This window comes from Peromyscus maniculatus, chromosome X, assembly GCF_049852395.1.
Source record: "Peromyscus maniculatus bairdii isolate BWxNUB_F1_BW_parent chromosome X, HU_Pman_BW_mat_3.1, whole genome shotgun sequence".
NCBI classification, from domain to species: domain Eukaryota; kingdom Metazoa; phylum Chordata; class Mammalia; order Rodentia; family Cricetidae; genus Peromyscus; species Peromyscus maniculatus.
Genome location: NC_134875.1, coordinates 97,915,439 through 97,930,490, shown reverse-complemented (window position 1 = coordinate 97,930,490; position 15,052 = coordinate 97,915,439).

Here is a 15,052-nt window from a genome sequence, read left to right as displayed (position 1 = left end):
ACTTCAGGTTTTATAATTTTATAATTTTGTGCAACCACATGCTATTCTTTCATCACAGAGTAAAAAGGAAGCTAAAGGAAGAAATTTAAACATCAATGTATAAATTGATTTCAACTTTTGCAAAGTGACATATTATTGTACAGAATATTTTTATACTTTTTCTACCAGAGATTTTAACTTCCTCTTCAAAAGTATTAATGTTCGTTGTTCAAAATTATCATTGAAATGAGGCAGGAAATTTTAAAACAACCTGTAAAGCAAAGTAACCAAAATAGCATAATCTGTCCCACTCAGTGATAGCTGCTATTTTCAAGCTGTTTCGTGTTTGCCACTAGAAAAATTTAGAAGATGTTTAGAACAAAGAACTTGGAACACACAAACTACCTATGAATAATGACAGAAGTCTGCCACTAGTTACTTCTTTTCAGTTTGCAGATGGGTTAAGAAACTCAGCTCCTTGCTTCTTTTCTTCTTCCACTGACTATGCATTGATTTGACTGCTGCAATGTTTGCTTAAGCTGTTAACAATAATACTCCTTTTTAAGAAAAACCCCTATGGAGAAAATAGCCTAAAAATTGCATAGAATACTCAAAGAACAAGAATAAAGGGACCAAAACAAAATAAAACAAAACAACTAACATCACAATTTGAACTTCAGATTTTACCAGTGATTGACAGAGAAAATAAAGTATAAAATGCATGGATTTTTTTCCTCCAAGTTTTAACATCAAATAAACGTATGATAGCCAGGTAACCTGAACACATTATAAACTTATTTAATGAAGTGGATTTGATTGTGACATTTTGACTGAAAGTTAGATATCTAGATTAAATGTTTGTGAACTAGAGGGGGCTTTAAACTTTGGTTTATGTCAAATGTATCACCCAAGTCAAAAATTCATAGAATTAAGGTTTCTGTGGCTTTATGTTCTTGATTGAAGATAGTTTACATCAAAAGGTGGAAAACAAAACAGAATTCATGGAAGAAGTAAGCAAAACCAGTTGTTCTTTGGTAACAAAACCCAATGAGTATCAGAAATCCAGAACATATTAAATGACAAGCAAAATATTCAAGAAGTATAAAAATATCAATAAGAAGTATGAGAAGTATAGATGCTGCTGAAATTAAAGTTTAGTGGGAGCAGGCATTTTCTGGTTCTGGAAAACCACAGGCCACTCAAGCTGGGGAAGAAGTCTCATTCCCAACTCTTTTAGCAGACCATCTGCTCAGCCTCTTTGCACCCATCTCTGGTGTCATGCAGATCTTTCCTTACAACCCTCCTCCCCATTCATCCTGTTATCCCAGCCCCCTACTCCAGCAGGAATTTTCTGGGAACCTATCAGCCAAGTCTGCCAGAGAAGCAGGTTGGTGAGCTTCAGATCTTCATTCTCCCTCCACTTCTCCAAGTCCTATCCCCTAGTCTCATCCCAGCTCTGTAGCAGATTGACTGTTGATGCCCCTCCTCACTCTCTGCCTCTGTTCTCCAGGGACTAAGCATATCCAGGTGAAACAACCTGCTTTCCTTCTTTCTGCAGTTTCCCTCAGTCCCCCTTCATAACTCATTCCTATTTCTAAATGTTACTTCCCAATACCTAGAAACACATTTTACCCAGAACCACCCACCCAGGCACAACTAGCAGAATCCCAGAACTTCCTACCAAGTAACATATAGCTATCACAACTTCCTCAGAACCAGAGAGGGCAACAAAAAACAAGGAAAAAACCCACTCCCAAACTCAAGACCAAATATCAGCATCTAGAAGTACAATCATCTTAAACCTAGATGCCTAGGTACTGATGTTAAAACACCATCAATATCAGCTGGGACAATATTTTTCCAGTAAAGCCCAGCAAACCTACCATAGCAGGTCTTGAATTCTGCAACATAGCTAAAGCATTTAAGAACAAGACCTTAAAATAGCATTTATTAATATGATAGAGGTCCCTAAAGAGGAGAGGAAATTAATAAATCCATTAAAGAAATCTATGAAAACACAAACAAAGAGTGAAAGAAAATAAATAAAACAGTTCAATACCTGAAAGTGGAAATGGAATTAGTAAAGAAAATCCAAACTGAGGAAAATCTGGAAATGAAAAATTTAGGAACTCGAACAGGAACCTCAGAGGCAAGCCTCACCAACTGAATACCAAGGATGGAAGAGAAAATCTCAGGCATTGAAAACAGTATAGAAAAAATGGATACCTAGTCAAAGAAAACCTTAAATCTTAAAAAATCCTGACATAAAACATCCAGGAAATCTGAGATACTCTTCAAAGACAAAATCTAAGAATAATAAGAATGGAGGAAGGAGAAGAAACCCATGTCAAAGGCACAGAAAAAAAAGAAAATGCCTATGAAGAACAGAAAGGCAAAATAATTTTTACCAACTACACATCTGACAGAAGAGCCAATATACAAAACATATAAAAGAATTTAAAAAACCTAGATTTAAAAAAAATAGCATAATTAAGCCGGGCGGTGGTGGCGCACGCCTTTAATCCCAGCACTCGGGAGGCAGAGCCAGGCGGATCTCTGTGAGTTCGAGGCCAGCCTGGGCTACCAAGTGAGCTCCAGGAAAGGCGCAAAGCTACGCAGAGAAACCCTGTCTCGAAAAACCAAAAAAAAAAAAAAATAGCATAATTAAAAATGGGTACATATATCAACAAAATTTTCAAAAGCGGAAACTCCAATGCCTGATAAATGCTTAAATGTTCGATATCCTTAGTCTCCAGGGAAATGTAAATCAAAACAATTTTAAGATTTTAACTTATACTAGTCATAGAGGCTAAGATCAATAAAATAAATGATAGTTCATGCTGGCAATGATGTGGAGTAAGAGAATTTCTGGTGGGAATGCAAATTTTTATAGCCATTATGGAAACTAGTATGACAGTTCCTCAGGAAGCTGGGGACTGGTATACCTCAAGATCCACCTCTACCAATCTTGGGCATATAACCAAAAGTTGCTTCTTCCTACCACAAAGATAATTACTCAACAATATTCATTGCTGCTCTATTCATAATAGCCAGATATTTGAAACAACAAATGTCCCTCAACATACAATGAATAAAGAAAAGTGGTGTATTCACAGAATGGAATATTACTCAGCCATCATAAAGAATGAAATCATGAAATTCACAGGTGAATGGATGGAACAAGAAAAAAATCATCCTGAGTGAGGTAACCCAGATTCAGAAAGACAAATAGGGTATGTATTCACTTGTATGTGGGTATTAGTTATCAAGCCAATGATGACCAAGTCCATAGAACTGAAGTAAGGCATAGAATAAGGGACAAGAAAACTAGGCTAGAAAGTTGTAGATTGATTTGGGGAGGACTTGAATGGGAAGATTAAGTCGGGAGGGGTTGGGAAGAGGGGGATGAGGGAGGGAATATGGGAAGAGACAGCTAAAATTAAGGGCCATTTAAGGGGTAGTATGGAAACCTAATATAGTATAAGCTTACTAAAAATGCTCACATATGAAGATGATCTAAATGAAACTCCAAAAATGTGGTAGAGACAGAGCCCCAACTGGACATCTCTTGTCACCAAAAGAAGCTTCCAGTATCAGGAATGGGTCATATTTAATTGAGTTGTTGGCAAGAGGAGTACCATGAGAACACCCAAACAACTCAGGCTGTTGTGGAGAAGTTGATCTGCTGTCTGCATAGAGCCTATACTCCTGTTTACTAGCATCTCTGGTACAGGAAGGTACTCTGCAGGCTACTAAAGGAAAATTGTAAACACAATCCCAGTCATAAACTCTTTGGTCCACAATGGTGTCCTGCCTGCAAGAAATGTTAGTGGAATGGTGGCACACATTTGTAGGAGTAACAATTCAATATATGATTTGACTTTAGGACCATTCCATGAGATGGAACCCATACCCAACACAGCCCAGAGACCTAGGGCAAAACCAAGTAGTAGTGCTCTACTAAAAGAATGTGGCAATAAAATGACTCCTAATGACATTCTGCTATACTCTTAGATCAGCCATCATCAAAGAAGTTTCCTCCTGCACAGCAAGACAGTAGGAAGAGAGTGAGAGGCCGAGGAACAATCACCCCTAAACAGTGTGTATCCATCAAATCCCTCCCCTCTGGGTTCAGGGAACCCTGAGTAAGAGATGAAGAGTACAGCAGTCAGAGGTGATTGAGGAAACCAAGGAAACAAGGCCTTCTAAATCAACATGATCAGTGCAATATGAATTCGCAGACTGAGACAACACACACAGGATCTATACAAGTCTGCTCCAGATGGAATCCTGGAGCTGGAAGGATAAGTGGACACATGCCCCCATTCCTAACACAGAAGCTATCTCCAATTGATAGCCATTTACACATAAAAATTTAGTTTTCTCCTAGGGTGTGTCACTGGGGAAGCAAACTATTCCTAAATATATGCTGTACACCAATCAGTAGATGGCCAACAGAAAATGAAGTTTGTGGCATCTTTGGATTTACCTTCATAATGTCCTTTCAGGGCTTCTTTTTATCATATATAATTTCTCCGTGTGTTTTTAAAAATTTCTTCTTTTCTCATACAGTACATCCCGACAGCAGTTTCCTCTCCCTCTATTTCTCCCAGTTACCCCACCATTTCCCCTCTCCCTCAGATCTATTCCTTCATTTCCCTTTAGAAAAGACCAGGCCTCTCAGGGATATCAACCAAACAGGGCATAACAAATTACAATAAGACTAGACACAAACCCTCATGTTGAGGCTGGATGAGGCAACCCAATAGGAGGAAAAGGGTCCCAAGAACAGGCAAAAGAGTCAGAGATAACCCCGCTCACTGTTAGGAGTCCCACAAGAACACCAAGCTACACAACCATAACATATATGCAGAGGACCGAACTCAGAGATTTCTTTGTGAACACCTATGAGCCTTGCTTAGTTTTTTTTTTTCTGTGGGCTTCTGGGACTGGGTAATCAACCCATCCACAAAACCTTCGATCTACAATTTGTCCTGCTTGCAAGATATGCTGGGGGTAATGGTGGCACAGTACTTGTAGGAGCGGCTAGTCAATGACTGGTCCAGCTTAAGACTCATACCATGAGAAGGAGCCCACCACTGACATTGCCTGCAGGGCCAGAATCCAGAGGCTGAATAGACAAGAGACCTAGAATAGAACCAAACATGACTGGCAATAAAACCAAACAATGAAATGATTCCTAATGATACTCTGCTATAATCATAGATTGGTGCCTAGCCCAATTGTTATCAGAAAGGCTTTATTCAGCAACTAATGGGAGCAGATACAGAGACCCACAGACCCACAGTCAAACATTAGGCAGAGCTAAAGGAGCCCTGCAGAAGAAGGGAAGGAAAGATTGTAGAAGCCAGAGGAGTCGAGAACACCAGGAGAACATGGCCCACAGAATCAATTAATTTCTCTCGTTTGTATGCTACAGGTCTTGGAAGTGTGTGTGTGTGTGAGTGTGTGTGTGAGTGTGTGTGTGTGTGTGTGTGTGTGTGTGTGTGTGTGTGTGTGTGTGTATTATGGCTTCCAATTTAGTGTTTTTATGAGATTCCTGAGTGTATGAACAAGTGGCAAGTGGGTCTTTGCATCACTCTTTCTTTTGTCTTTTCTATGACTCTTCTCTTGCTGTATTTTTTTGTACTGTTCTGATGTGGTAGCTTTTGTTTTATCTTAATTTTATTATTATAACTTAGAAGCCTGTTTGTTTTCTAATGAGAATCAGAAAGGGCAAGGATCCAGATGAGAGGTCAGGGGAGGAGTAACATGGAGTAGAGGGAAGAAGGAAAGCTATAATCAGGATATATTATGTGAGGGGGAAAATTTATTTATTTATTTTCAATAAAAGGAAAAAAATTGGGTTTAATTCTATAGACTTGTGTGTCAGATAGTCACACTGTTACCCTCTGTGATAACTTGATAGCACTTTCAGAAAAGGAAAACTATTTTGTTTAAATGTCATGATCAGAAGCTCAAAATGTTCTGAAACATATTAAATGTTTTAGCAATCATTTTCCATTGCTAAGACTTATTTCTGTAATCACAGGGCTTTTTTAAAAGATGGCTAAGGATATTTATTAAAATACAGGCATAAAATTGTCCATATAGTATCAGAGTGTATAAAGCAATATTGGCTCAAAATGTTACTTGAACCCACCTAAAACACTATCAATACTTTGAGTTTTCCAGTAGAAAAGAGTAAAAGATATTTCAGGTCACATGATAATTTTCGTTCATTTTTAAGCCCCTTTCATACTTTTGACAACATTTCTTTATAGCTTTAACTGCAATTGAAAGTAGTATTAAACATCTGCTTAAGGGGCCCCCTGGCAGTAGGATCAGGATCTATCCCTGGTGCAAGAGCTGTCTTTTTGGAGTCCATTACCTATGGTGGGAAGCCTTGCACAGCCTTTATGCAGAAGGAAGGGATTGGACATGTCTCTACTGAATGTGCCAGGCTCTGCAGACTCCCCATGGGATGCTTTACTCTGTTGGATGAGGGAATGGGGGGTGGGGTGGGGGGAAGGTGAGAGGGGAGGATGGAGGAGAGGGGGATCTGTGATTGGTATGTAAAATGAATAAAAAAATTCCTTTCAAAAAAGAAAGTAATATCAAACAGACAGAGCTAGAAAAACGTATTTTGAGTGAGGTAACCCAGACTCAGAAAGACAAACATCACATTTCTTTCTTTTTTGAGACAGGTTTTCTCTGTGTAGCTTTGTGCCTTTCCTGGAACTTACTCTGTAGCCCAGGCTAGCCTTGAACTCACAGAGATCCGCCTGCTTCTTCCTCCTGAGTGCTGGGATTAAAGGCATGCGCCACCACCAGAAGGTACCATATACGCTTTCAAAGGTGGGAAGCAACCAATAATCTCGCCCATGTATGGCGAGAACCACAACACAGCATATCATGATAACCCTAAGGGAGGCAGTAGCTGGATCCATACCTTGGCCATAACCAATAGTTCTCTAATTGTACTTAAGACTCACTCAACAACAAGGAAATCATGCCTGCTACTGAAAACATAGCCAACTATGTGGGACTAATAGAGTCAGGAATCTTGGTGAACTTATAACTGCTACTTTACTAAACCAGAATAATCCCCAACTACATTCTAAATATTTGTCCTTATACCCACAGATAAATGTAGTCCTCATTCCACACCAAGGAAACTTCTCTTTGCAACAGATGGGGACCTTTATAGAAAGCTGCAACTCCATGTATGTGGAGCCCAGTCTCAAAGGATATATCTACAGTACAACTCCCCTACCTAAGGCTCAGGTATCATTGCAGAAGAGGGGGTGGAAGGATTGTAAGAGCCAGGGGATAATGGAATTTGCTGTGAGATTGTCTGAAGCCACACCCATAAAGTCTCACCAGCATAACTCCCTAAACATGCAGTTCATTATTACAGTATATAAGGTTCACAGCTGACTGTAGATGACTCACCCTCTGCATTTCCCAGTACAGCAGCGTGCATAGTACCTTCCAGTACCATGTAATATAAGTGCAACTTGCTCAGTCTGTATAAAGTAACTTGTATATATATAAGTTTTCAGGGCTGACCATTTGGTATTGTCTAACCAATTAGTGTGCTCATCTCTGGGGAAGACTATTTATCCTGATGGCAGCATCTCTATATATTTCTTTATTTCTTATTTTTATACTTTATATATTTATTTTGTATGATTTCACACTGAGGCATATGTATGGAGGTCGAAGAACAACTTGGGGCATTGGATTCTCTCTTCCCACCATGTGGTTCTTGCTCCTTTCACCATGTGGTTTCTGGGGATCAAAGATGGGACATTGAGTTTGGCAGCAGGTGCCCATCAATGACTCCCACTGAGCCATTTTGGAGACCCCATGATATGGTTCTTTATGTAGAAATAAACAAGTATATATACCTCATTGTTATGTAAATTTGCTTTAAATAAATTTTCTTATGTTTAATTGTAGCTGAAGTGTTCCTGTGTTTCACCTGACCTATGGTCAGGAAAAATCTCAATCATCTGCCAGTCCTGCAGCAGCTCTGACCCAAGTAAACACATAGAGGCTTATATTATTTACGACTGTATGACCATTAGCTCAAGTTTATTACTGACTAGCTCTTATACTTAAATTAACCCATATTTTTTATCTATGTTTAGCCATGTGGCTTGGTACCTTTTCTCAGTTCTGCCTTCACATCATGCTTCCTCTATGTCTGGTTGGTAACTCCTGACTCAGCCGTCCTCTTCCCAGAATTCTCCTTGTCTGCTTATCCTGCCTATACTTCCTGCCTGGCTACTGGCCAATCAGTACTTTATTTATCAACCAATCATAGCAACACATTCACAGCATACAGAGTGACATCACCTATCAGTTCCCCTTTTCTTTTTATTTAAAAGGAAGGCTTTAACTTCAACATAGTAAAATTACATATAACAAAACAGTTATCAACCAAGAATTACAGTTACAATGTCTAGTCTATTTGTATTTGGCAAAATTAAAGAATATATTCTATCTATCCTATATTTGTGAGTCTAAGGTTTCATACCTACCTTATCTCTGATCATAACCAAGGAATATTATAATTATAACTATCTAGTCTTCAAGTACATCAAAGACCTCAGAAAGATACAATATTATTTAAATAAACAGGAAGAGAATTGTAAGCAACTTCCAAAAATCTAGAATGACAGAGACAGCTGGCTACCTGGACACTTACCCAAAGTTCTTCTGCAATGTTGGGGCATCCATTCTTCAGCCTACAGGCCTAGAGTCTCTCTGTTACATTTCTCTGTGTGTTCTGTAGAATGTCTGGCAGTTTCTTCTATGAAACAGGGACTTGAAGGACCATTTTGCCTTGCAAAGTTCAATGGTCACCTTCCTATGGGTCCTGCATGTCCAATTTATATGACATACTGTCAATCAGTCAATGCAAGGGCAATTTTTTGCCCAGTGACTAATTTTTGCCATGAAGAAAGCAAACTCTGTAATGAGTTTCTTCAATACCCATTATCTTCTCTCAAGTAGACTGGTGCTGCCAGAAGCAGACATGTCTCAATGTCCAGAAAGTCAAAGTTCTTAAAACATTTTAAATGCCATATTCTGTAGGTCTTTGACATGTCTGAAGATTACTTACCTAATTGAAACATATCTATGTATACCTAGAAAACTTAACATGACTATGAGTTTGACTATCATAGAAGACTAATTATTAATCTGTATTTCTTAATTATCCATTACAATTTAAATGAGCTGTCAAACGTAATACCTTAAACAAGAGTAGAAATACACATACAGTATAACAAAGTTAACATTAAATTTGTATCAATAAATTAAAATCTATACCAATGTAAAACATTTTAAACAAGTTATTCTATAAAAGTAGGCTCAACAATCCACCCTTTTATCCTATCATAACTATATCCTATATTTCCATATCACTTAATTATCAGTAAATGTTTTATTGGTATACCTACATTATATATTTATATTGCTGAGTCATTTAAAAATTTTGCATGTAAGCCGGGTGTGGTGGCACACACCTTTAATACCAGCACTTGGGAGGCAGATGCAGGTGGACCTCTGGGTTCTAGGCTATCCTGGTCTATAAGCAAGTTCCAGAACAGCCAGTGCTACACAGAGAAACCCTGTCTCAAACAACAACAACAATAAAATTTTGCATGTAAAGAGAGTTGAGAGTCACATGTGGAAAATAATTAAACAACTTTGATATATAAGATGGTTCTTTGAGAACTAGATGTAGTTCTGTGGAAATGTTGAAATTCTTTTTTTTTTTTAAAGATTCATTTATTTATTTTGTATGCATTATGTATGACTACAGGTCAGAAGAGGGAGCCAGATCTCACTACAGATGGTTTTCAGCCACCATGTGGTTGCTGGGAATTGAACTCAGGACCTCTGGAAGAGCAGTCAGTGCTCTTAACCTCTGAGCCCTCTCTCCAGCCCTGAAATTCTTTTAGAAATGTTGAAGTGGGAGACATTAGAATATAGGGAGAGGTCCAAGGTGAGTTTCATAGAACTTTATTACCAAGAATGTGATGATGCATGTGTAGAAATCAGAGAATGGTTTGAGGGAGTTCTCTCTTTGTACCTTGTGGGTCCATGGGGTCAACTTCAACTCACCAGGTTTAGTAACAAATGTTCCTACCTACTGAGCCATCTCACTGCCCCTGGAAGATTCATTTATCCTACCCAAAACAGGGAGTGGGGGGTTAATGCTACCACTTTCCACATCCAGGACTGAACTATTTTAACATTGATCCTTCTTATTGATTTTCCAAATTATGAATAAAAATCCTCATATAGTGTTTTGACATCATGAATTGTTATAGGTTATTATTCCCAGAACTTAGTTTCTTAATTAAAAAATTCTGTCAGGATCAATTTTCTTTCTATATTAAAATTAAACTAATTTCTGTGCAAACAAAAGTAAAATAGTAATTTTTAATGATTTATTATCATTTATTTTATTTGTATGAGTGTTTGCCTGCATGTGTGTCTGGTACACACAGAGGCCAGCAGAAAGCACTGAAGTATAGTGAGCGGCCATGTGAATGCTGGGAACCAAACTTAGGCCCTCTGAAAGTACAGAAAACACTCTTAGCTGTGGATCCATCTCTCTAGTCCACAAATGTTTCTGATAAGAAAAAATTAATGCATACATAATTTTAAGTATTCATGAAAACTGTTCTGAAGTCCTTAAAAAGATATTGGGAAGCTAAATAATTTATTCAAGATCCATAACTAATAACAGTAGAACCTGGATTCAAGCAACAAGTGTCTGATTCTTTTATCATAAGCTTTAACTCCAGCAATTTATTTTTAAGATGGTGTGAGGTAAATATTCTCCTTGCATTGTATTTTTGAAAACTATGAAATATTGTGGATTTATCCTCTACATTTTTTCTTTGTTAATAAGCATCTTGACCTATTTTCTATTATTGAGGTATAGTACTACAGACTTTCATAGCTGGAGTTTTCTCCAGTTCTGCCTGGCCCACAGTCAGGACAAATCTCTCTCACCTGCCAGTCCCACAGCTGCTCAGACCCAACCAAGTAAACACACAGAGACTTATATTGCTTACAAACTGTATGGCCGTGGCAGGCTTCTTGTTATCTAGTTCTTCTATCTTAAATTAACCCATATCTATTAGTCTCTAAGTTGCCACGTGGCTCGTGGCTTACCTGTACCTTACATCTCACTTGTCATGGCAGTGGCTGGCAGCATTTCCTGACTCAGCCTTCCTGTCCCCAGAATTCTCTTCTCTGCTTGTCCTGCCTATACTTCCTACCTGGTTACTGGCTAATCAGAATTTTATTTATACAGAGTGATATCCACAACAGACTTTTGTTTAGCTTAGGGTTTTGATTAACAGTGTAAGGGAGTGTGTGTGTGTGTGTGTGTGTGTGTGTGTGTGTGTGTTGTGTGTTCTTTTACCTATCACCCTTAAACGTCAACTTCATGAGAGGTTTACCATGCTCCAGTGGATGTCCTCATACCCATGAATACATGGGCAGCAGAAATTAGACTTGATTGGTTAAAGAAAGAAAAATAAGTGGCATGGGGGGTGGAAGTGGATTTGGAAGGAGGAGAATGTGAATATGATCAAAATACACTATATGAAATTCTCAATGAATAAAAATATTTAAATACAATTTTGCCTGTTGTTTTACTCTGCTCATTTTAAATGTTTTATGATCATATGTATCTCCCATATTTGACAGCACAGATACAGAAAATGTCTACGAATACAGAAAATTCTATTGGATTATATTGATCTATACAGATTTCTCCTTTCCTTTGATTTCCACTCTGTTCCTTCTGTCTTAATTATTCACCATTTTTACTAAGTGAATGTTAGATTTTAATGGATCAGATCACTTGTATTACCTATTACTGCCTTCAAAAATCTGGTGATAGCATGGGAGTTTGGGTCATGAGTCTCTGCACCTATATGGTGTGCTATTGGCAATTAATGGCTGCTAGGAGAGGAATAATCAACCAAGTTCCAGTGGATGGTCCCACATCCATGTCCATGTGGGGAATAAAATTGGACTTTGGGTTATTATATATTTAAAAAGGACATGCTGTCATGAGGGAAATGTGTTGGAGGAAGGATGTGGGGCAGCTATGGATTAGGGATATGTTGGGTAAATGTATATGAATTCAAAGAATAAATAAAAATTGAAAGCTGCTGATATGCCTAACGACCTATTTAGTTTCAATGATTCATGGCATGTTTTAGTTAAAGAGCTCACATTCATGAAATGCTGTAAGTATATGGGTAAATTACACACACTAATTTGAGACGAAATAGGAGAGGTCTCATCTCCCAGAAAGGATCATTTTGTTATATATATATTTCTATGTAAAGCCTCTACTTCTGGCCTTCAGAATAGGGTGAAGATAGAGTGGAGACTAAGAGCATGCTACTGAGATACTGAGTGTTGGATACAGTCACTGCTGAAATGCTTTGAAAGGTAGTCATATATGCCAGAATTTCACGACCATAGGCTATGGGCTCCTACTTTTACAGCAGCTCCTGTTGACATTGCATTCACCATCCTTCATGATGCTGCATCTTCTGCTACTATTGTGGTAACCTTACTTCTGTTCTAACAACTGCCACTGTCACTAATCTAGTAGACAAAGAGCCCTTGAGGTTTGACAAAAACCTCCTTGAAGTTTTCTTTTAGCCTCCTAAGGTGCTGGTAATGTACACTTCCATCATTTCTTGCAGCTCATGATCAGACAGTCCCAACATACATGAGCTGTTTGCTGAGGCAAGTGCAAACCTTGATGTTGAGAGCAAAGAAATTGAGAAGACTGTAGAAATTCTGTGATCCTGTGTAGCTGCCCTCTGCCTGCAGGAGACTGACCTCTTTGCCTATATATGTTTCGTTTCTTGTATTCTCAGATAGCTGATCTGGGAACTCTCTCTCTCTCTCTCTCTCTCTCTCTCTCTCTCTCTCTCTCTCTCTCTCTCTCTCTCTCCTTCCCTTGTGCTCAGCTACAAGCATCAATGATGCTTTTGGTAATACTGCTTTGCCTTTTTATGACTTTTAACTCAGATTTAAGGGATAGCACTCCTGTCTGAGCTGGTAAAACTAAAAGTTGGTAACACTCAGACAGAGCTGAAAGCTGGAAACATCAAAAATAGCTATACTTTTTTTGATTTCTGTTTGAAGTGAGCCAACAAATCCTTAGCTGATTGGTGAAAATGTATTTTCAAAAAACAATGGTATAATATTCATTTGAAAGATGCAATATTAAATAAAAGTAAGTTTTAGTTCATCCTTGCTATCTATTTGGACTACCACATGCACAAAGAACCTTATTTGACTAGAATATGGAGGACACATTGTAAACTCTTTTTGTTTCCTCTTCACTCAGGCTTTCATCCAAATATTTAGTAAATTATACAAGTTCAATATAAAAATATTCAAATCCTATCGTTAAGAAATTTATTAATTACTAGGAAAATAAAGAGATAGATAATCATATAACTATTAAATATGTGTTTCAAATGAATATAAGTATAAATGGAGCATGATCTTATCTCAGATTTGGGGCATTAGGAAAACTTTTGGGGAGGATATAGCACATGATCTTGAAGAAGATAAAAGCCTTTCCTACATGAAAATGGAAAAAGATAAGGGGAATATCTTTACAAATTCTGGAACATATCAAGATCAAAGGTCAAGTTGCTTTGCTAGTTACAGAGAAAGATAAAAATTGTCTACCAAATCATTGATACTGATTTATAGTTAAAGAAAGCCTATCTTTGAGATTTTTATTTCATTGTTTTGCATGTGCATGTTTTGTCTGCATGTTTATCTGTACACCACATGATTGCAGTACCCACAGAGGCCAGCAGAGGTCATTGGATGATTGTCAGCCATGATATGGGTGCTATAAACCAAAGCTGGGCCCTCTGAAAAAGGAGCCAGTGCCCTTAATCTCTAGGACCTTAAAAGGTACTTTAGTTGTATGTGAGGGTGGAGGTTCCCAGTGTGGCAACTTTATTTACTTATTTTTAATGGATAGACTGTTTCTGAGATACATTATTTTTGCAGTAATTTAACAGAAAATACAGTTTTCACTAATGCTCTTCTATCCAAAAAGTCTCCGCTCTAACACTTTGTATTATTTTATGATGCTATTGTCATGACATTGTCCAATATCAGTACATTGTTATTAAGAAAAATTCGAAGTACATATTGGAAAACAGGGCTGAAAACTGAATCCAGAGCCTCAGATATGCTAGGAAAGCACCCTATCACTGAGTTGTAACCACAGCCCTTTTATGATTTTTAATTTTGAGACATAATCTCACATAACTTTCTGTTTGTTCTTGAACTTGAGGTCTTATTTCACCTGTGTAAGTAGCTAAGATTATAGGCTTACAGCATCAGGCCCACCTGAGGAAATATTTTGTGTTGCATAGTTTTTTTGGAATTTCTAAGTGTATTATGACATGTGTCTATGATTATAACTCAGAGAACAGTTTTACTGCTCTAAAACTCCTGCGTTGTTATTATCCCCTCTCAATTATTACTTGTTCATTGACAGTTATTCTAAACCATGAATGGGCATTAGATTTTGTCAGATTTCTTCCCTGCGTCTATTTGATAAGTTGGTGTACATTTTTTTTTACCCTTTGTCTACTGATATAGTGGGATATACTGCGTGATTTTTGAATGCTGAAATAACTTTCCATACTTGGAAAGAAATCTATTAGATTACATTGGTTAATTTATTTGGCAAATATTTTATTAAGGAATTTTACATCTGTGTTCATGTGACATACAGCTCAGCAATTTTCTCGTTTTCTGATATCGTCCTGGTTTTGTTTGAGGATGATGCTGACCTCAAAGAATGAGTAAGTAGTCCTCAACAATGCTAGATTTGGGGGGAACAGATCATAGAAAATAATGGCATCGTTCCTTTTATGCTTTGTAAAATAACTAGTGAAAACATTAATGAACAAATGCTTGGTGTTAGGAAGGTACTAATCATTGATTTAGTATCTTTAATAGAAATGAGCCCATTCAG